The sequence below is a fragment of the Macaca mulatta genome, chromosome 18 (genome assembly GCF_049350105.2).
Source record: "Macaca mulatta isolate MMU2019108-1 chromosome 18, T2T-MMU8v2.0, whole genome shotgun sequence".
Taxonomy (NCBI): domain Eukaryota; kingdom Metazoa; phylum Chordata; class Mammalia; order Primates; family Cercopithecidae; genus Macaca; species Macaca mulatta.
In genome coordinates, this window is record NC_133423.1 from 44,438,776 (window position 1) to 44,462,570 (window position 23,795).

At 37.7% G+C, this 23,795-nt stretch overlaps 1 protein-coding gene across 16 annotated transcripts in view; it reads left to right on the top strand.

Annotated features, from left to right (window-relative positions):
- The window catches only part of SMAD2 (SMAD family member 2), a 98,171-nt gene that overhangs the window by 19,010 nt on the left and 55,366 nt on the right, over window positions 1–23,795 (top strand). For 7 of the 16 annotated variants that reach the window (XM_077974565.1, XM_077974573.1, XM_077974562.1 and 4 more), the window contains one exon: window positions 13,284–13,404. The exons of the other annotated variants lie outside the window; for them this stretch is intronic. The gene's annotated coding sequence lies outside the window, so the exon portion shown is untranslated. The remainder of the gene's footprint in view (window positions 1–13,283; window positions 13,405–23,795) is intronic. 16 annotated transcript variants of the gene reach the window in all.

Sequence of the window (23,795 nt, forward strand, 5' to 3'; positions counted from 1 at the left end):
AGATAATGAGCCCTCATGAACGGGATTAGTGCCTTCATGAAAGAGACCCTTGTTAGCATTCTGTCCTCCATGTGTAGAAACCTGAAAAAAGCGGCAGTCTGCAACCCAGAAGAGGGCCCTTACTTGGAACCTAACCATGCTGATACCCTGATCTCGGACTTGCAGCCCCCGGAACTGTGAGAAATAAATTTCTGTTGTTTATAAGCCACATAGTCAATAGTACTTTGTTATAGCAGCCTGAACTGACTAAAGCACACCTGTTTTCACTTTTTAAATATGGCTGATAGAAAATTTAACAGTATATGGTTTGCATCCTGTTTCTGTTGAATAGCACTGGTCTAAATAAATCCATACATATATAAATATGTACAAATATAAGAATTCCTCTTATTTAAAATTTTTTTCTTTTGCATTGTAATCTTTGGAATCAGAAATCTGCTGAGATGTTAGTAAAGAGTGGTTAAAAACTGTTCTTTATGGCCCCATCAATCACCGTTATCCATTTGTCATTATAGCTCTCATCAGTGAAGGTTATGCTTCCATTGACATTTACGGTGTTCATTTTGGAGAGAAGATGCCATTGTTTTGGCTTCGTCTTTTTTTAACTTGCTCCGATTTGCACTGGTTGCCTCTACACCTAGTACACAGCAGTCATCCTGAGATTCCCCCTCACCAGCATATTAGGGATTGCCTTCATTTTCTCTTCTTTGTTAGATCTCCCGTTGTTTCTTTATGTGTGCGTATATGTATGTGTGTGTGTGTGTGTGTGTGTGTGTGTGTGTATTTTTTGAGACAAGGTCACACTCTGTTGTCCAGTTGGAGTGTAGTAGGGTGATCATGGCTCACTACAGCCTTGCACTCCTGGGCTCAAGTGTAGATCGTATTCCTTTTTGTTTTACTAGTATCTCGTTTTGATGAGACATATTCTTCAGGACCTTCCTGGAGAGGGTGTTGGCGCGGGGAGGGAGGGGCGGGGGCGGTAAATACTTGGAGATATTGCATGTCTGAAAATGCCTTTGTTCTGGGTAACATAAGTCTAGGTTGGAATTTTTTTTTTTTTGAAAAATTATGAAGTCCAGGATTACGAAGCCATTGCTCTCTTGACTTTATTTAGTGTACTGTTGACAAAACCAAAGCCGTTTTGATTGTTTTCTGTATAACCTTTTTATTTTTTCCCCTCCTTGGAAACTTCAGGCCCTTTTTTTGTCCTTCTCATTCTGGTTTCGCTACAATGGGCCTTCATGTAGGTTTGTTTTCATTTATTTTACTGGGGTCTTGATGGGCCCTTTCCATCTGGAAACTCCCATCTTTCAGTTCAGGGGCTTTTTCTTAATTTATCTGTTTGACTCCCCTACTCTGCATCTCTGTATTTGGAATTGCTGTTGGGACATTGGACCTCTGGAACCAGCCTTCCAATTTTTTTCGCTTTTTCTCTACTGTTTCCCGTCTTTCTTTTCTCATTTCTGGAAGATTTCTTCTACTTTATCTTCTAGCACTTCTATTGATTTTTCCCCCCTATTTCTGCTGTCATGAGCTATCAAGCTACGCAAAAGCTGGTCAGGTCTCTGAATGCTGCGTTTGAGAGCATGCTGCTCTTTCTTCAGGGTTGCTGAGTCTTGTTTCTCTGGCCATACTGATGTTTTAAAAATGTTTTCTTTCTCTATGTAGTCTTTTCTTGAAGCTGATTTTTTTCTGGTTTTGTTTGACGTTTTTCCTCAGATAAAGTTAATTCTTAAGAAGTGGGGATCTAAAAAGCTGATCAAAAACTGAACGTGTGGGTGAAACTTGTCTCCTTTCAGTTTCAATGGAGAGGGATCTGAGCAGGCTGTTTGTTGGTAAACTCCCAGTATTAGCATCTGTGTGCCTTTCCTCCTGGCTTGGTCGGGTACCCTGGTGAAGTCTTTTGATCTGAATAACTGGGCGGAGGTCTGGCTGCTAGTATTTGGGAGCCAGAACCCAGTGGAGGAAGGGGTTTGGGAGTTGACATTTAGCATAGTGTGCTTATGTTCATTGACACGCTCTTTTCTTTCTATTTATACCCAGGCCATCTCCTAGTCCAGAGATTGTTGTTTTCCCCTTTGCAGAAAGTAAACGTTGAGGCAGAGGATTAGTTAACCAGAGACAGTAAGGGGCGCAAATCTAAGAACTGAATTCTTTTCTACAAAGCTCTAACAAGTACCACCTATTACTCCTTCCCCCGCCTGGCCCTCAGTTCTTGCCGTGACTTGCTGTTGGTTCCTTAACATTTTGAGGATTTCTGTGTTAATCGTTTGTTTTCAGCTTTCCCTACAGCTAGTCTAGAGTTAGTAGTTTCTGATCTGTTCAATTACTACTCACCCATTTTCCAGCCATTAAAAGTTTGCTTCTGTTTTCTCCTTACCTCTTCTCCCTATCATGAGGTTTCTGCTTTTTAAAAATTCCCTTGGACGGGCGTGGTGGCTCATGCCTGTAATCCTAGCACTTTGGGAGGCTGAGGCAGGAGGATCGCTTGAGTCCAGGAGTTAAAGCCTGGGCAACGTAGGGAGAACCCATCTCTTAAAAAAAAAATTCTTTATTATGGTTTTTAATAGACTGTTTTCACCTGCAATGCAATGATAAGTTAAAGTTTTCCATGAAAAATTTTTTACCGATAACTCTCCAAAAGAATTGAAATAGAATAATGTGTAACTCCAAGTCAGTGGGGATGAGGGGTGCAAATGAAGAGAATTTGATCACTCTAATATAAGGCAGGGAAGAAGAAAAAAGTAAAGAAAAATGGATAGATATTAGAAAACACAAAATAAGATGGTAGAAAATAAGCTCAAGTATCTCCATAAACTCAATACGTAATTTCAGATTAAACTTGCTGGCTAAAGGAGATCAAAAATTTAAAAAATCCAGCCAGCTGTATTTTACAAGTGAAGATACTCCTAAAAGTATGATGACATAGTTTAAAAGCAAAGAAGAATTGGAAGAATTACGGGGATAAATCAAATCTGTAATCGTAGTAGAAAATTTTAATGTATCTCTCAGTAATTTATGAAAAGGTAGGTAAGTAGATTTAAAAAACTACAAGGTTATAAAGGATTAGAAGAGTACAATTAGCAAGCACCCAACAATTACAGGAGATACATTCTGTAAGGAGAATCGCTTGAACCCATGAGGCAAAGGTTGCAGTGAGCTGAGATCGCACCACTGCACTCTAGCCAGGGCGACAGGGCGAGACTCCATCTCAACAACAACAACAAAAATAGTACCTTTGGTTTAGTGTATGTAACTAAGTTGAAAAGAGTGCCAAGATTGATAGAGGAGGAAAAAAAATGGACAAATGTATTGGAAATGAAGAGGTGGTGTAACTGCAGACAAATTGAGATTTTAAAACTGCAAGAATACTGTGAACAGTTTTATTTCTTTAAATTTGGAAACAGGTAAAGTGGACAATTTCTAGCAAAATAAATTACACAGTTGGCTTAATAAGAATTAGAAACTTCACTAGATTATGATTTAAAAACTTAAAAGTCGGCCGGGCACGGTGGCTCTCGCCTGTAATCCCAGCACTTTTAGGAGGCTGAGGTGGGCGGATCACGAGGTCAGGAGATCGAGACCATTCTGGCTAACACGATGAAACCCCGTCTCTACTAAAAATACAAAAAAAATCAGCCGGGCCTGGTGGCGGGTGCCTGTAGTCCTAGCTACTTGGGAGGCTGAGGCAGGAGAATGGTGTGAACCTGGGAGGCGAAGCTTGCAGTGAGCTGAGATAGTGCCACTGCACTCCAGCCTGGGCGACAGAGCAATACGCTGTCTCAAAAAAATAAATAAATAAATAAAATAAAGTCATGTTGGAAATATACCAGACTGGGCGTGGTGACTACCACTTCGGGAGACTGAGGTGGGTGGATCACTTGAAGTCAGCAGTTCGAGACCAGCCTGGCCAACATGGTGAAACCCCATCTCTATCAAAAATACAAAAATTAGCAAAGCGTCGTTTCAGGCGCCTGTAATCCCAGCTAATCAGGTGACTGAGGCAGGAGAATCACTTGAACCCAGGAGGCAGAGGTTGCAGTGAGACAAGATTGTGCCACTGCACTCTAGCCTCGGCAACAGAGTGAGATTCTTTCTCAAAACAAAACAAAATAAATATACCTGTACCAATATAAAATTTTAAGTCCTCAAGGAAAACACCAGACTACAAATGAAAACCCCATATGGACAAGTGCAACCAAACATGAGGAATTAAATCTTATACAAAATGTTACAGAAAAATTACTTTGCAAGGCTACTATAATCTTGATACCCCAACCAGATAGTGTGAGAAGGGGATATAGGCTGCATTCTCACCAACGAACATGGCAATAAAAATTGTAGTTTGTAAAATGTTAGCATTTACTCAAAACAAAAATACCATAACTAGTTAGGATTTGTCTCAGGAATGCAGTGATGATTAAACATTAGAAAACTCGTAAATGAAATTCATCATGTTAACACATTAAAGGAGAAAAGTCATATAACTTTGGACAACGGGAAAGCATATGATAACATTTAGTGTTTGTTCGTGACAAAAATTCTTAGAAAACGAATACAAGAGAACTTCTGAAAGTGTTAAAAAAACACAGAGTACTGACAGCATAATTCCATCTATATGAATTTCTAGAACAGGTAAAATTAATACTCAGTGATAGAAGTCAGTAGTTGCCTGGGATGGGGAGGGTGGATTGACTGAAGAGGAACATAAGGAGACATCTGAGATGCTGGAAATGTTGTCTTGTCTGGGATGGTGGTTACGTGAGTGTAAACATTTGTTAGAATTATTGATTTCGTGCTCACTCATGGCTCACGACCCTCAGTTTAGAGAAATTGTGGAGTGCAGCGTATGGTGAAATGTCTCATCTAGCTAAGTGTGTGTATATACTAGCTTGCAGTGTAAAATGTACTTTTCACTGTGGGACTTTTTTTGGTTAAAAAGTTTGAAAGCTTCTGCCCTAGAAGAGCTTTTACATAGTATAAAATGATATATGCCAGCGTATTCATAGCAGGTTGTGAGAGAGGAAAATTGGAAACTTAACTGGTCATCCAGAGTGAATGGACAATGAACTGTGCTAGTCATAAAATGGAATTCCATGTGACAGCTAAAATGAATGAACTTAGGATTTAGGATTATATATGTATCAGCATGTACTGAACAGTATCAAACTTTCATATAAGTTTATAAAATGTACAGAACTGTATTGTATGGATACAATATGTAGCAAAACTGTTAAATGACCATGGGGGAACATGGGGATAGTGATTATCTCTGAGAAGCAAGGGGGAGGGAAATGGTATCAAAAAGGAATACATAGGGGGCTTTAGCTGTATCCATATCTTGTCTTATTTCTTATATCTGATCAAGTACTGCAAAATGCTAAGATATGACAGCTAGATGGAAAGTACAAGAGTGTTCGGTATGATATTTTTGTATAATATAAGTCTCCATTTACAATAAAAACCAAGATACCTGGAGAAATAAGGAAATTTAACAAGATGTAAGTTTTTTTATGGAGAAAATTATGCAGCTTATCAATAGATAATAAATAAATGGAAATATTCATTTGCATAGTAGGAGTACTTGATATCATAAATATGTTTTCCATAAACTAATATAAATTCATTGCACTTCCAGTCAAAATCCTATAGGATTTTTGTAGAACATGCTAAACTTAAAGTAACCAGCAATACTACACATCTGAAAAGTAAGGAAGGAGGATCACCCTGGCAAATATCAAGACTAACTAGAAAGCAGTAGTAATTAATATTCTTTTACATTGATGTTAAGTGTGAACAAATAACAGAATAGAAAGTGTGCGATCAGTACTTTATTTAGTATGAATTTGCTATGCGACAGAAGTAGCATTATGACTTAGCGAAAGGTAAACTTGAATACACAGGCTGTCCTTATGAGAGATGGTTAGATCACTGTCTCACCTCTTAAAACCAAATTTCTGATCTTTCTTTTAGAAACTTTATTTGAAAAGTAAAACTGAAGTGTCCATAAGAATATCTAGAGGGGATTCTCTGTATTGCTTTGGGGTATTTATTTGTGCCTCACATTCCTCATTTGTAAATAATAGTACCTACCCCAGTTGGTTCTTAGGATTTGGAATTCTTGCTTACTGGACTGTTAGTCTTAAGCACTCAGTAAATGTTTCCTACCATATTTAGAGGCAGAGCAAGATTTCTTTGAAAAGAGGCAAGGTAGTGCCATAAAAGATTTTTAATTAAAATATAACTTTATGTGTTCCAAAAGACAATATAAAATGAAAAGTCATTCTAAGGATTTAGAGATTTTTTTGTAATACATACTCAGTGATAGAGTTATGTCAGAATAAAAACAGTAAGAAAAGGACCACATAATTGAGGACTCTGCAAAGAATATGTACTGTTTAATTAAATGTGCAGAGAATGCTATTTGTCAACCTTCAGTATGGAGTTAATAACTTGAAGGCTTTACTACAAGTTCAGGATAATTAGACCTCTTACCTTATTGAAACTTTTCGGTGAGTAATCTTAGAATCCTAATTTTACTAAGATATCATTTGGTAAGCTGACTTGTTCAACTGTAAAGATAAAGTCTTTGTGTTCTTCTGAAATCTGCATTATGTAAGTATCACTTATTGCTGGAATTAGAATTAGTGTCTGAACTTAGATTTCAGTTCTGCAGATGTTGAACATTTATTTCAGTAGAGAATTTGCTGCCACACCATTGAAGGAAATCTGTATATTCTGTAAATGACTCATTCATATTTTGATGGCAACTTGATCATAAGTCTAGTTTTCTTTTTTGTGTTTCATTTGTTTTTAACCTGGAACACATCGTTATCTGTTCCTTGTCAACCTACATTCAGTCTATTTACACTTCAAAAATATTGGCTAAAAATACTTCAGTTTTTAAAATAAAAGTTTAACTGAGATGTATTATCAGCATTACTTAACAACAAATGCTATTTTATTACATAATTTTAAAATTTTCCAGAGATATTAGACAGATGTCAGCCAGCTGTGGTTACTGAGACATGCAAAGGTAAGGCTGGTAACTTTAAGTGTTCACTTAGTTCCAAAATGGTTTTAACTCCTCTTGGAAGACATGGGACACTGAAATCACGTGGCAGTACTAGGTCATGTGGCCATTCAGATGACCTAGAATAGGCTTAACTTAAGGTAGTTTCATTTCAGTGAAGAAAAAATACTGTAAAGGTTTTATAGGAAACTTTTAGGAATACAGCTTAACTCATAAGAAACATTTCTCCTGACAAAAGTGTAACAGAAGCTGGGCACGGTGGCTCATGCCTGTAATCCCTGCGCTTTGGGAGGCTGAGGCAGATGGATCATCTGAGAGGTCTGGAGTCCGAGACCAGCCCGGCCAATATGGTGAAACCCCGTCTCTACTAAAAATACAAAAAATTAGCCCGGCGCGTTGGCACCTGCCTGTAATCCCAGCTACTCCAGAGGTTGAGGCAGGAGAATTGCTTGAACCCAGGAGGCGGAGGTTGCAGTGAGTCAGGTCACGCCATTGCACTCCAGCCTGGGCAACAAGAGTGAAACTCCGTCTCAAAAGAAAGTGTTACAGAAACAATTTACTCTCATTCCTCCTAATGCTGGAAATCACTTTTATTTTTGCTGTTTATACAGAAGCTTCATTTTTTATTCATTTTTTTAAGCTAAATTCTTATGAATGGAGTAATTGAACAAAAGATATAGATATTCTAGAGAGATTCTTCTTAAATTTTGCTTTTTCTATCAGTTTTTCGCAAGGAACAGAGATATTACTCATGTTAACTCAAAAAGAGGTTTTGTTCTGAGGATATAATTGTGGAGCTGGAACAGGCCTGGACAGTCCTCAGAAACCAAGCCTAGAGATTGGCCGCTCTGCTTTTCTTCAAGACACCAGTTGTCTCAGCCTAGCCCCGGCACACACCCTTGCTTGTACATTGATTGCTATCTCCCGAGTCTACTGTATTTTATGCTGCCTCCTGGCCATGTGATGAACGTAGTTACTTACATAAAGGCATGTATAAAACTGACCCTTTAGCCTTCAGGGTTGTTTCTCTTTCCTCATTCCAAATAGTGATTAATGTACCATTACATGCTACTCAGTTACATTAGGTAGTTGGTCACATTAGTTGTGTTTCAATCCTTTTCCCTAAACTGCACATCCAGTAGATCAGCAAAATGCAGATTGTCACTGAAATAAATGAAGTAATACTCCTATCATTAGCAGTAATTTCTGTCTTCAGCTTTTTAATCTGCACTGGTCTTATTTTCCCCTCATCTTCTACCACAGTGCTTCCTGTGCACCATATTTTAGTGATAACCTAAATTTTTCATCTCTCCTAGAACATTTCCTGTCTTTAGAAAACATGCTGAACTTCCCACCTGGTGTACTCTCTCTCTTAATACTTGTGCTCTGGTGTCAACTTCAGTGACACCTTTCCTTTCCAAAGGTTAAATTAATCCTGTTCTCTGTGCTAGGATAAAACTGTGCTGCATACTACAGTGTCTGTAGTTGGCTCCTCTAGAGCATATTTTGTGGCACAGAGTAGGATTCCAACGGGGCCAAAGGTAGCCAGGTACACTTTTTGCTGCCCAATAGTCCCAGGTTTTTAGTTGGTAGATTATTACGTGTGTTTGATGGAGTTTTGTGTATTTGCTTTATTTTATCAAGTTACATACTACAGTGCTTATTTGTGTGTCATATTACAGTTTAACTGGGCTACTGTTAAGTTCACTGTTGCTCTTTTATTTGCATTACAATTCCCTAGTTATGCGCAAACCTCACTTTCCCACCATTTCTACTATATTGCTAAAGAAAGGTACATAATCCTATTATTGACTCCTTTCAAATTTTTAGTGTTTGAACCCTAGTTGGACCCCCAGGGTTGCCGATGCAGTATTGTTCTGTGGCGTTCCATACATCCCTAAAAAGGGTTGGCATGCTATGTTGCCTCTTCCTGGAGGGAGGCCTTGAGACCAGTCTCCTGAATTGAGCTTGAGGACGCATTAATTTTTTTTCTGTTTTGAGGGGTGTGAGTATGATTATATTAGGTTATGGCCATTATTTTCTTTTTTTTTTTTTTTTTTTTTTTTTTTTTGAGATGGAGTCTCGCTCTGTTGCCCAGGCTGGAGTGCAGCGGTGTGGTCTTGGCCCACTGCAACCTCTGCCTCCCGGGTTCTCCTGCCTCAGCCTCCTGAGTAGTTGGGAATACGGGCACTTGCCACCATGCCCAGCTAAGTTTTGTGTTTTTAGTAGAGACGGGGTTTCACCATGTTGGTCAGGCTGGTTTTGAACTCCTGACCTCGTGATCCACTGGCCTCAGCCCCCGCCTTGGCCTCCCAAAGTGCTGGAATTACAGGCGTGAGTCACCACATCCGGCAGTTAGGGCCATTATATTTTCTAACAAATTATACCAAGGGCTGAATATCTTCAGTTTGAGGACTTTTTTGAGAACATTCTTTTGATCATTTGAAGTTCTTTTTTGAGCTTTTACTTAGTTTCTTTTTTAGTAAATATACAGTTGACCCTTGAACAATGAGGTAGTTGGGATGCTGTCCTTCTGCACAGTGAAGAATCTGTATATAACTTTTGACTCTCTTAAGGCTTATTACCTACTGTTGACTGGAAGCCTTACCAATACATAAACAGTTGATTGACCCATATTTTGTATGTCACATGCATGATAAACTGTGTTCTTTAAGCTAGAGAAAAGAAACTAAGAAAATCATAAGGAAGAGAAAATACATATACTATTCACTTAGTGGAAGTGGATCATCATGAAGGTCTTCATCCTCATTGTCTTCACTCTGAGTAGGCTGAGGAGTAGTTGGTCATGCTGTCTCACAGGTGGAAGAGGCAGACTAGGAGTCAGGCACATTCAGTGTAACTTTATGAAAATAAGTAATTTTTGCCTGACTTTTTTGCATTTTCATTTCTCTGAAAATGTTTGTGTGGTACCAATCCTCCTTACACCTTTTGCTTTAGTTTCAGTGCCCATGGCATAGAAGAATCTGTGTTATAAGTCAAAAGCAGCCTTGAATAACTGAAACCATATATATATATAGCTAGATTGTCCTATGTCATTTGTTTTCTGGCACTGCTTCTTCTGCATGTTCTTCCTCATCTGGAGCTGATTTAGAAGCACTGATCTCCATTATGTTGTCTTCTGTTAATTCCTCTGATGTGGTGTCTGTTAGCCCTTGAATTTTTCTAAAAAGATCCGTATCTTGAAGCCCTTCACTCCCCCCTCCCCCCCCCCTTTTTTTTTTTTTTGCCATATCCACAGTCTCTCATGATTTCCTTGATAGGCTCTGGTGTAAATCCTGTGAAGTCAGGCATATCTGTACACTGTTTTCTCCAGTAGGAATGTGTCATTTTGGACTTGATGACTTTCGTGGCTTTTTTCTATAACAGCAATGGCATCTTCAATGGCGTAATCCTTCCACACTTTGGTGACACTCTATCAGAGTTCTTTTTCGTAGCATTGACAGTCTTTTCCATGGAGTACTGTGTGTAATAAGCCTTAAAGGTCCTTACGACTCCCTAATGTAGAGGCTGATTTAGAGATGTTATTAATGTCCTCTGGGACAAGTAGATAACTTTGACGCATTTGGTGTTGGAATCATGGGGTTATGGGTTACTAGGGGCATTGTCCAATATCAAAAGAACTTTAAAAGGCAGTCCTTTACTGGCAGGGTACTTGACTTCAGGGACAAAGCATTGGTGGAACAAATCCAGAAAAAGGGCTCTGGCTGCCCTGGCCTTTTTGTTGTGGCAGCTGGTGTTTATCTTTTCCCTTCAAGGATTGGAGGTCAGCAGCCTTATAGAGAAGGGCAGTCCTAATCATAAGCCTGACTGTATTTGCACAAAACAGTAGAGTTAGCCTGTCCTTTCCTACCTCAAATCCTGGTACTTGCTTCTCTTTTTGCTAATAAATGTCCTTTGTGGCATTTTTCCCCCTAGAATAGAGCACTTGTGTCTGCATTAAAATCCTGTTCAGGCAGACACTCTTTCTCAATGATTTTCTTAATGGTACCTGGGAACTCATCTACTTTGGTTGGCAGAAGCTCCTTTCCTGTTATCTTGACATTTCTTAAGCCACGCCTCTTTCTAAATTCTCAGACATCTTTTGCTTTCATTAAATTTTCCAGCTTTAGATCCTTCACTTTAATTTTGCTTTAAGTTGTCATATAATGACTGCGCTTTTTCTCAAACCATATGATAGTCTATAGGTATGCCTTTCTTTATAGCAATCCTGTACCCACATAAAACCTGCATTTTCAATATAAGATAAAAAGTTGTTTCACAGAAGGTGCAAGGTCTTCACACCTGCTGGCGTAGCTGCAGTGACAGCTTCACAAATTTCTTTTTTTTTAAACAGTAGTTCTTACACTGGATTCATTTATCTTGAAATGGCGGGCAACTGCAGCTGCAGACCTCAGTCTGCGGTACATACCAAGCAGTTGGAGTTTTTCTTGTAATGTCATGGTTTTTCTCTGCTTCTTGGGAGCACTTTCAGCATCACTAGTGGTACATCATGTAGATCTCATGGTGTTAGTCAAGGCTTGTGGTCTTGCACTACACATGGTGAAAATTACATGATCTATGTGAGAGATCACTTTTTACCGTGATACTCAATTTACTGGAGAGAAGAACTGCTCATGCAGACATGATTAGCCCCACTCAGTGGATACCCGCGATACTTCCGCTCACCGTGATAGCAACAGGAGGTGGCGATGAAATTATTACAGTAGTGCAGTATGTACTACCATTAATCTTGTGTAGTTACGATTTAATACTTCATCTGAATGTTTACATTTCTCTTGACTGTAAATGGCTCCACGTATGGTCTGTGTTTGTGTAAGTTTTGATCAATTTTAACTTTTTATAGTAGATTTTTGTATTTCATGGTGGTAAATGATAGGCTAGTATCTACATATCTTTTATGCATTTATAACATACCTTTTCTTAGTTTTTTTCAGTGTTTCTAGGCTACCTGGTTTTTCTGAGTTTTTTTTCAGATTGTCTCAGATCTCCAAGACATTTTGCAGTGTTTCTTGAATAAAATCTGTGTATAAGTGGACCTATACAGTTTAAACCCATGTTATCCAAGGATCAATTGTATAGCTGTTAGAACAACCATTTTGTCAGTGCCTCATGTAAGCTTGTGTTGGCTGTCATTTGGGCTCTCAGTTTTTGTCCTTAAAACAATACCCCTTCCACCCTCCATCCGCGAACATTTGCCTACATGTACTTGCAGAGGCTATCTGCATGTACACTTCTGCATAGACCCTTCTAAGCTTACATCTTTGGTCACTTGCAACCTCCTGTCTTCTGAAATTTACAATGTGTGTTGACATGTTGAAGCTTTTGAGAAGTTCTTCAGTAAAGAAGTCTGTTTAGTTTATTTAGGAACTTCTTAATATGTTCGTCCAGCACCTTTTTAATTTTTTTGAATTGTAATTTACATTGCTAAAAAGCACAAACTTTATTTTTTAATTTTTTTTATTTTTCCCATCATTAAAAGTTTTTATTTTATTTTTTTTTATTTCTTTTTTTGTAGTTTTCAAGTCTTATTTAGTTTGCTTTCTTTTTTTTAAAATTAATTTATTATTATTATTATACTTTAAGTTCTAGGGTACATGTGCATAACGTGCAGGTTTGTTACATATGTATACTTGTGCCATGTTGGTGTGCTGCACCCATCAACTCGTCAGCACCCATCAACTCGTCATTTACATCAGGTATAACTCCCAATGCAATCCCTCCCCCCTCCCCCTTCCCCATGATAGGCCCCGGTGTGTGATGTTCCCCTTCCCGAGTCCAAGTGATCTCATTGTTCAGTTCCCACCTATAAGTGAGAACATGTGGTGTTTGGTTTTCTGTTCTTGTGATAGTTTGCTAAGAATGATGGTTTCCAGCTGCATCCATGTCCCTACAAAGGACACAAACTCATCCTTTTTTATGGCTGCATAGTATTCCATGGTGTATATGTGCCACATTTTCTTAATCCAGTCTGTCACTGATGGACATTTGGGTTGATTCCAAGTCTTTGCTATTGTGAATAGTGCCGCAGTAAACATACGTGAAAGCACAAACTTTAAATGTTCAGTTCTGTGAGTGTTTTTGAGATAGTCTCACTGTCGCCCAGGCTGCTGGAGTGTAGTGGGACGATCTCGGCTCAGTGCAACCTCTGCCTCCTGGGCTCAGGTGATCCTTTCAAGTAGCTAGGACTATAGACATGCACATGGCTAATTTTTTTCTGTATTTTTTGTAGAGAAAGGGTTTCGCCATGTTGCCCAGGCTGGTCTTGAACTCCAGAACTCAAGCCATCTGTCCGCCTCAGCCTCCCAAAGTGCTGGGATTATAGGTGTGAGCCACTGGGCCTGGCCAGTTCTGTAAGTTTTGGTAATTTGTACTCACGTGTGATTACCTCTCAAACAAGATAGAAAACATTCAGGAGTTCAGTGGATTTACAGGAGCGAGGGAATAAAACAAAGATAGAGAACACTTTTATCACCCTAGAAAGGTACTTTGTGCTTCTGTCCAAACATTTCCACTTCTCTTCCTCAGTGCCTATGAGACGATCATTTTGACTTGTCATTAGATTAGTTTTGCCTGTTGTAGGAAGCCATGGATGAAATCAGTCTATATTTTTTTGTCTTTTGCCCAGCATGTTTTTGAGACTGATCCATGTTGTGGAGTGTATAAACTCATTCATATTTGTTCCTGAGCAGTGTTCCTTTTTATGAGTACACTATAATTTTTTGTTTTCTTTTGGTATTTTGACTGTTTTTAGTTTTGGGCTATTATTAACATGGCTACTATGAACATTCTTGTACAGGTTTCTTTTTGTGGACATATATATTTATTTTTCCTGAATGTGTGATACAGGGTAGATCTATGTTTAACTTTTTGGAACTTGACGGTTTTCCAAGTGTGCTGTACCATTTTATACTTCCATTTCGGTGGAATATGAATGTTCTAGTTGCTTGATGTGGTAGGCTGAATCATGGTCTCCAAAGATATTCAGGTTCTAATCCCAAGAACCTGTGAATGTTGTTTTATATGACAAAAGAGACTTTACAGATGTGATTAAGTTAAGGATCTTGAGATGGGGGATTATCCTGGATTATCTGGGTGGGCTTTATATGGAATGCCAAGAGCTCTTATTAGAAGGCTGTAGAGGGAGATTTGAATGCAGAAGAGAAGGCAGTGTGACAATGTAAGCAGAGATTGGAGTGATATGCTCTGAAGGTGGGGAAGGGAGCACAAGCTAAGGACTATAGGTAACCACTGGAAGCTGAAAAAGGCAAGGACAAACTTCTCAGACACTCCAGGAGGATCAGTCCTGCCAACACTGTGACTTCGTTGAAACTGATTTTGCTAAATTTGTGCTGTGATTGTGATTATTTGTTACAGCAGCAATGGTATACTAATACACTCCACATCCTCACCAACATTTAGTAGTGTCAGAAAATTTTTAAACCATTCTAGATGGTGTGAAATGGTATTGCATTATGGTTTTAATTTGCGTTTTCTTGATGATTGGTGATACTAAATACCTCTTAATGTGCTCCTGTATCCTCTTTTATGAGATGTCTGTAATTTGTTCTTTTTCTGTTTAACAAAAAAGCTGAGGTTATCTTTTTCTGTGATTTTTAAATTTTGATGGTTTACATTATATACACAGTATCCCTTATCCAAAATGCTTGGGACTAGAAGTGGTTCAGGTATTTTCCAATTTTTAGAATATTTGCATTATAGTTGTATACTACAATGACCATTGTTTTTTGGGTGTCATGTTGGTACTCAAGAAGTTTCAGATTTTGGAGCATTTTAGATTTCAGTTTTCAGATTTGGGATGCTTGGCCTGTATTTCTTTTTCTTTCTTTCTCTTTTTTTTTTCCTTTGTTTCTTTTTCTTGAGACAGGGTCTTGCTCTGCCTCAGCCTGGAGTGCAGTGGAGTGATCTTGGCTCACTGCAGCCTCCACATCCCTGTGCTCAAATGATCCTCCCACCTCAGCCTCCTGAGTAACTGGGAGCACAGGCACGCACCATGCCCAGCTATTTTTTTGTTTTTTAGTAGAGATGGGATCTTGCCATGCTGCCCAGGCTGATCTTGAACTCTTGAGCTCAAGCAGTTCACCTATTTTGGCCTCCCAAAGTGCTGGGATTACGGCTGTGAGCCACCATGCCTGACTCAACCTGTATTTCTTTTATGGTTAATGCTTTTTATGTTTTAAGGTCATGAATGTATTCTGTGTTTTCCTCTAAGAGCTTAAGATTCTGTTTTCCCGCTGAAGATGGTATGCACTTGTGGTTGAGGCTTATTATTTTCCATGTTGAAAAGTTGTTGCAAACTATATTGACCTTGTTGTGCTTTACTGGAAAATGAGTTGACTGTATATGTGTGGGTCTATTTCTAGACTTGTTCTGTTCCACTGATCTTTTTTTCTTGTGCTTACTGTATACTCTTGATTACTAAATCTTTTTAGTAAACTTTGAAATAAGGTGGTATGAGGCCTCCAATTTTGTTTTTCAAGAATGATTTGGTTATTCTAGTTTTTTTTTTGTTTCCATATGAATTTTACATCGTATGACTTTCTTAACTCTGCTGGAATTTTGGTAGGGATTGCATTGAATCCATATATCAAATTGGAAAGAATGGACATTTAAGCAATATGAGTCTTCCAGTCTATGAACATGGTCTCTCTTTGTTCAGTGTTTTTCATTTTTCTTAGCAATATTTTGTAATTCTTAGTGTTGAGATCTTGAGTATCTTTCTTTAGATATGTAGAAAATATCTGTTGTTTCAAGCATATTTCTTGAAATTTCATTTTCCAAATGTTTTTGCTTGTAGGTAGAAATAGTTTTTGTATGTTGAATTTGCCTCTTGACCCTTTATCTTGAAACCTTGCTAAATTTACTAATTCCAGTGTTTTTGTAGATTCCATGTACTTTTCCATGGAGACAGTCATATCACTGTAGAATAAAGTCAGTTTTATTTATTTCTTTCCAGTCTATCTTTTCTTTGTTGCCTAGTTGTCCTGGCTAGAACATCCAATGCATTACTGAATAGAAAGGGTAACCGTGGATATCCTTGTCTTATTCCCAGTTGTAAGGGAGAGATTTAATGTTTCTTCATGACATATGATGCTAGCTCTAGGTTTTTAATAGATGTCCTTTTCAGATTGAAGAACGTTCTTTTAGTGTTGCTGGGAGTTTTAAATTATAGATGAGTGTTGAATTAACATTTTCAAATACCTTTTTTCTTGCTCATTTGAGAGAATCATAGGTGTGTTTTCTCCTTTGTACTATAAATGAGGTGCTTGATTTTTGAATGCTAAACCAGTTTTTCTCCTTGGGATAAATCCTGCTTGGTGATGATGACCTTTTCTCTTATGTTGCTGGATGTGATTTGCTAATATTTTGTTAAGGGTTTTTGCATCTAGTAGTAACAGACCTTTGCTATGTATTAGTACGGGATCTTGGGTCCAAGCCAGTTTGTTGTCCCTTTTTAAATATCAGACAGCTGTCGTTTCTCATTGCTCAGCATCTGTGTACCTTTGTCTGGGACTGGTGGTAGCAATGTTTCCTCGCTTCCCCTGGCAGTAGAATGTGGTGGTTATTGTTACAGAGTGAAAGGTATGTTTGTGTGTGGGAGATGGGTGAGTAAGTTGTGCTCCACACATCCCCCAACTCAACAGCACATGTCTTTTGCTCTACTTTTCCCCTTGAGGCAGGGGATCTTTGCTTGCCTTTGGGTTTGGTAGACTTTCCTGCATCTCCCGTCATAGTTGAAGGCATTTGCTTTATACGAGATGCCACCGAGTGGAGAGGAAGGAGCTCTCTCCCATTTTCTGCCTTTTTTCAAGAGCACTCAGTTGAGGCCCTTGGAAAAGAGCTTGCGAATGAGTGCAAATTCTCTTTTCTGTCTGGGGCTCCCAGGAATTCTTAACTGTTGTCCTAGCCCGGCTTTTCATCCTTACTTTTATCTTTAATATTCAGCAGGTTGACCATGAATGTGTTATCTTTCCATATGTGGGTTAGTATCTGTCATCTCTTGAAAAGTCTGTGACCATTGTCTCTTCATACATTTTTTTGTTCTCCATTCTCTTTCATCTTCCTCTGGCACTCCAATTAAACCCAACTGACATTTGGTTTTGGATATTCTGAGTTTTTTCCCTACACTGTGTTTTCCCTCTTTGTATTTTAATTTGCATACTTTAATTTGGCCTGTCTGCAGGTTCATGCTTATTTCTGTTAAGCCCATCTAATGATATCTTTAATTTCTAATACTGTATTTTTCATTTTTAACATTTTCCTGTGATCCTCTTTTGTAACTTTGATGTCTGTGATGAAATTTTTTCATTATTCATGTTGCCATCTGTTCCATCAGCTTCTTTAGAATTTTTATTATAGTTATCTGATTTTATTCATGTTTTGACTGTTTGCTACTTCCTGTATCTTGTAATTTTTGAATGAATGCTGAACATTTGTATAAAAACAATGGAGATGGAAGTAAATAATATTTACCTTTAGAAAATGGTCCATCATTTCTTGTGTTGTCCAAGTGTGATTTTGGATCTCATTTTGGTTTATAGCTGAGCCATCAGCTTTCTGAACCATGAGAGATTTCTCTATAGCTCAGCTATCAATTTCTTGGTCATTCTTACTTTCTTTCTCTCCCCCCACCCCCTCTTTCTCTATTGCTGTCTCCAGGCTTTTGTGCCCAGTGAGAGATCTTTCTGCTCTTAATACCTTCCAGAGGTTTCTTTTAGCAATCCTACCTTGTCTTGAAGTTCACTGCTCATTTCAGCCTTGGTGGGTCAATGTCCTGAGTATCTGGGTGAAAGTTTTTCTCATCTCTTCTGTCCTACCCCAGCCCTTGGCAGCTCAATGTCTAGAGTCTCGTGGGATCATCTTTTTCTCACCTTTCTTGCCTGTCCCTCCCCACCACCCCCCATTGAGAGGGTAGATTGTTTGCATTTGTGGGAGATCTTAAGCTCCTTAAGGGATCTCCCTCAGCTTTCCAGCCGTGTCCAACCTTTGACATACTTTTGCAAGTACTTAGTGGAAACCTGTGGGAATGAGTGGTTGGGATGGATGCAGTCTTGCTCTGTGGGATCCTTGCAATTTAATATGTCATGTCAGTGCACATGTAGGCTGGTTTCTTCTTACTTTCATTCATGGCAGGATTATTCCTCATTAGCCACTCCACCAGGAAAGAGACCATCCATGCAGCCTCTCTTCTCTCAAGGCTCTACACTTTGGAATTTAGTTCTACTTAGGCTACTTTGTATCCTTAACTCTCTGGCTCAGAGAGACCATGATTTTGTAGCTTATCTGGCTAGTTTTGATTATTAGAATGAAAGTGATGCTCTGTTGTAACTTTCTACATCCTAATCAGAAGTGGAATTCCTTCTGTGGAATACTTTAAAATATATAGTCTGATAATATATACCTGACACATTTTCTGTTGTTTCATTCTGGTTGATTTTTCTCAGGGCTAGGTTTCTAAATTTTTCCCATTCTTCTCAAATCTTAACTCTCCATCTCTGTCCTCAAGTGGTACGTGATCTTGTGAAATAAAGTCGTAAAATTATTTCAACTCACAGATTTATAGTTGTAAAATACTTACTAAAATGGAATGAGATTATTTTGGGGGATAGGATGTAGTAGTTCTTGGTAGTCCAAGACTCTTAATAAAACAACTAGAAAAGCCAGGTAATTTACAACATTTATATATTTAGATAGAGAACAGTGAGTGTAAAAATGATTAAAGAAAGCAAAATTTTGCAACCTGGGGGAGTACCTTTCACAAGTGAGCTGGGAGAGGTCTGCAGCTGATCGTTGTTTTTCCTGGGTCCAGACTAGAGGAGGCCTTTGGGCTGCAGCCTGAGTGGCAGATTGGAAATATGAGGGGTCTTTAAACACAGAGAACCCCCTCAATATATTCGCTAAATTCCGTAGTTCAACTGGGTGGAAGAGATAAACCAGAATCTCAGAAAAGGAGATTGGGATATTTTCTAGTCCTGTGGTGTTGAGATAAAGATTCTCTAAGGGAAACGACTTGAGAACAATAGGTGAGAGTTGAAAGCGTTTGAGGAAGTGGTGAATACACACTGATGATTTTCAGCACACCCAGTTTCTTCCCCGTAGACATTTGCTAAATTCTGAAGCTGCTTAGGCTAGAGAGCTAAACCAGAAATCTCTTTAAAACAAAGCAATTCTAATAGTATCTAGGTACCTCAAAGATAAGCATCTACTAGCTTTTGAAATAAAAGCTCAGCAGAGTCTCATCCTAGGAACAGGGACAAACCAGAGGTAGTCTCGTTCATAGCAAAACTGCTTCTCAGCAGCGTTCTATGATTCTGGCATTATAGAGGAAGTAGTAAAAGTATATTTATGAAATTGTGTTAAGTGAAGGATGAATAAGGAAGTATCTAGGGTAACCACTAAAAGAAAAGAATGTAACAAATGAATACAGACAAAAATTGGATATAGAATATGTGATAAATTCAAAAGACAAGAAAGAAAATATAAAACAAGCAGACAACTAAATTAGCAATTACATTACATGGAAATGAGCTAAATATTCCAAGTAAATGGCAAAAATTATCAGACTGGACAAATAATAATTACCTAAATATAAGTACCTAGAAAGATTGAGAGAAAATGTTGGGAAAGGATATACCATCCAAATGCTAACTGAAGGAAATAAGTGTGGCTGTACTAATCAGGCAAAGGAGACTTTAATACAATAAACACTAGTAGAAAAAGAGAACTACATTTTATAGTGTAAGCGGATTGATCCACCAGAGTTATCACAATCCTTAATCTGTACCCAGTAAAACAGCCCGGACATCTATAAACCAAAAATTTTATTTTGAACTGAAAGAAACAGACAAATATGCCATCACAGTGGATGCAGGTATATAGGACGTACATACATCACAATTAGCAGGCTTGATCTAATTGTCATATGTAGAACATTGAAACTATTAATGTTGGTATTAACCATCTTTTCCCTTGCACATGGAAATTGTATTAGAATTGACCATAATCTGGGGCCATAAACAAAGCCTCAACAAATATCATTGATTTTAATAATTGAATATGTTGTTTGTATTATAGTAAATAAAAATAACAAAAAACAACTAGAAAATTCCCAGCTGCCTGGAAATAAAATACTATGCTTATGAAGAACATATGGCTCAAAGAAGAAATTATGATGGCTATTAGAAAATATTTTAAACTGATTGAAAATGAAGATGAACTACAATGATCTGGAATGCTGCTGCTGAAATGCTAAGATGAAATTTATAGCCTTAAATCTATGCATTGGAAAAGAAAGCTTTTTTAAGGAGGTAGAAAAGGAATAGGAAATCAAACCTAAAGACAGTAGAAGTAAGGAAATAATGAAGACAAGAGCAGAAATTAGTGAATAGAAAGTAATTCCTACATAGAGAAAATTGACAAAGCTAAGAAAAAGTTGGTTCTTTGAAAAGATTAATGTAATTGACCACTTAGCAAAACTGATCAAAAGAGGATGGGGAGGGGGAGAGAGAACATAAATTTAAATATTAGGAATGAAAAATGTCACATTACTACGGATCCTACAGTTGTTAAATAGAGGTGTTTATGAACAGTTTATAGAGAATATGGGATAGGGAGAGTAGGCAGAAATTTTGAGTAGTTAGGGCTGGACCATTCAATATGGGTAGGCAATAGCTTTGTGTCACTATTGAGTAGTTGAAATGTGGCTAGTCCTAGTTGAGTTGTCCTGTAAGTGTAAAGTACTCAACAGATTTTATAAACTTAGTATGAAATTTTTTTTTATATTGATTGCATGTTGAAACGATGGCATTTTGGATATGTTGGGTTAAATACATCATTAAAATGCCACCTGTTTCCTTTTACTTTTAAAAATGTCACTAGAAAACTTAAAGTACATATGTGGCTCATATTACATTTTTATAGAGGTTGTTATATTGGCTTTAAGATAGGTACTGTTATCCCTGTTTTACAGCTGAGAAAACTGAGGTGTATAGAGGTTGCCATGCAGCTAGTAAGTGTCATCCTTGGGATTTGAACTTGGCCAACTGGCTTCAGAATCTGTTCTTTGAAGCATTACACTGTGTGTTCTTAAAGCATATTAAGTCATTTTACTATTATTTTTTGCAAATATTGAAGGATTTTTAGTAGTAGGGTGACATGCAGTATGCATTTTAGAAAGCTGTTTGCATCAAAGAAAGAAGATGGAGACTGAAAGACTAGTTAAATGATTTGTAGATTGAGAAAGGAGTTGGAGCTAAATGTGTTATTCTAATGCTGTCTAATGGACTAATTTGTCAGGCACAGATAGCTCCGTTGATTGTATAAAGAGCTCAGCCTTTAATGGCTCTATATAGGTCTCCAGATTAGCTCCAGATTGTTATGTGCAACACAGTATATTGACACAATTAAGTACTTGTTCTCTGGCATCATGCTGCTTGATTCATATCCTAGCGTTGGCACTTAAAAGTTGGGTTATCATGTTGTATTGCTATAAATTGTCCTTTGCATTCATGACACCTTTCTCCCTAATCATCCACATTTTTCCTCCGTTTGGTAACTCCTTTATATGTATTTTTTAGAAATTTTTTTCACTTAACTTGGCGGTTTCTGAGCTCTCCCATATACCAGCATTTCATTACCACGTGACCAATTTGATCTCTGTGCTAAGCCTCAGACCTTTGTTTCTACCTGCTTATTGGGCACCTCCTGGAGTTTCATAGTCACAGCAAATGTAGCTTGACTAACACAACACTTATGTTCCCCAAATACCTCATATTTTGGCCAATTGTATTTTCATTCAACTGGTTTTTCAAGCAAGAACCTGTAATTTGTAACTTTTTCTTTATCAACTCTGTTCCTTCTGTCTCCCTAATTATCTATTCTTTCCTTTTGTGTATTGCAATTCTCTGCTGGTTGATCTCTGTGCCCTTAGAAATTTACCGCTTCTCCATTCCCCGCTGCCAATACCTTGCTACAAAGGGTTTCTCTTCTTCTATCCACCCCAGCTCAGAAGTGTAGTCTGCAGATGAGTAACATAGATAGGATTTGAGAATAAACAGGTAAATACAGGCACAATAGATGGGCCAAAAAAAAAAAAGAAGAGTAAAAGAAAATTGTTGAATGCAAGAAGGAATGAATAAATGGCAAGCTGCCAAGGAAGTGCAAATGTTTCCTCAGGAAAACCTTTCCTGACACCTAATGCAAAGTTAGGTGGTGTTTCTTTGTGTACCTGTAATTCCCATTGCAATTTCTCTTATTTGTCATGTGTATTTTGATCATGTCAGTCGTCTTCACTAGTCATTGACTATCCTGAGAAGAGGGAATATTTAAAAAAAAATTATTCTTCCATGTGGTACAAACCAAAATAATGGAATTATGGAGAGTTTAGAGCAGGAATGCAGTTTGTGTACATTGGAAATGAATCTTAGCATATAATCTATGAAAATTAGCCAGTTCTTTGATGGGAAATAAATTTGCATCTTGTGTTAGGATTTTCTTTAACGTTAAAAATATGTGCAAAGTGAGTTTAAAAACTATTGTCTGATCATTATGATTATTAAGGAACAAACTAATGAAAATGTAAGCATCATTGTTTTCATAAAGATGCACTTTGAAAACTACCATTTCAGTATTTGGGGTGTGTGATGTGAAGACTAGAGACCTCTTTACTTTCTAAAAAGGATGCTTTTGGGACCTTTATTAAATATGACAAATTGAACACGTGTTTTCCTTTATCCTACATCTCACTAAAATTGAAGGCAAAGGAAAGAAAAGAAAAGCGTAAGAGCTAAGGCATGAGAAAGGAAACAGCAGTAAAAGGAGAGGTTACCCAGATCTTGGAATGTGAATCACATGTAGAAATGTCTTAACTGATAGAGCAATACTAGTAAGGCTGAAGTCTTAACTTCCATGAGAGACTACAGGGAAAATAGGGAAGAAAATAATTAAAGAAATAATAAAAAATAAAACTCTTAGAATTGTAGTATCAATTAAGTGCTCAGAACAGTTGATCAGAAAAAGAATAAACACTGCATACCCTCTTAGAACATTATGAAGTTTCAGAATCACAGAGGAGATATTAAGAGCTTCTGGAGCGAAAAAGTTTTTAAGCCCCAATTAAAGGATCAGGAATAAAAGTTACGTAGTACTTATCAGTATTAGTAGTGGAGTCTAGAAAATTGAGGGGATGGTGCTTTCTAAATTCTCTGTGAACTGATAAGGAATGACCTACAGAGAATTAAGCAAAAAAAAAAAAAAATTCAAGATATACAAAATCAAGGATTATTATGCTACTTTTGTACAGGAATAAGGTGGTGGGAATGTGGATAACTGTGTGTACACATGTTTATATTTGTAAAATGACGCTGAATAGACAAAACAGCTTAATAAAAATAATTCCTATGGAAGAGAAAAGACAAGATACAATTCCTTAAATTAGGAAGAGAAATGATCTGACTTTACTCACTATGCAAATTGTTATTTAGATGAAAATGAAAAAAATATGTGTTAAAAAATTTCTCTCAAGGGCAGGTGAAACCAGACAACAGCTTTTCTCCACAGACTCTGTTTGCCATGGTTTTTTCTTTATTCTTGATTACTTCACACTTGATGCATTTTCCCTTCTTGTAACTGTAGATTTTGCCTCCTGATAGTTATGAAAGTTTAAAACCTGGGGGAGAGTGGGCTTACAGATTTTCAATGTATTTTTGTATAGTCTTTTGAGAGT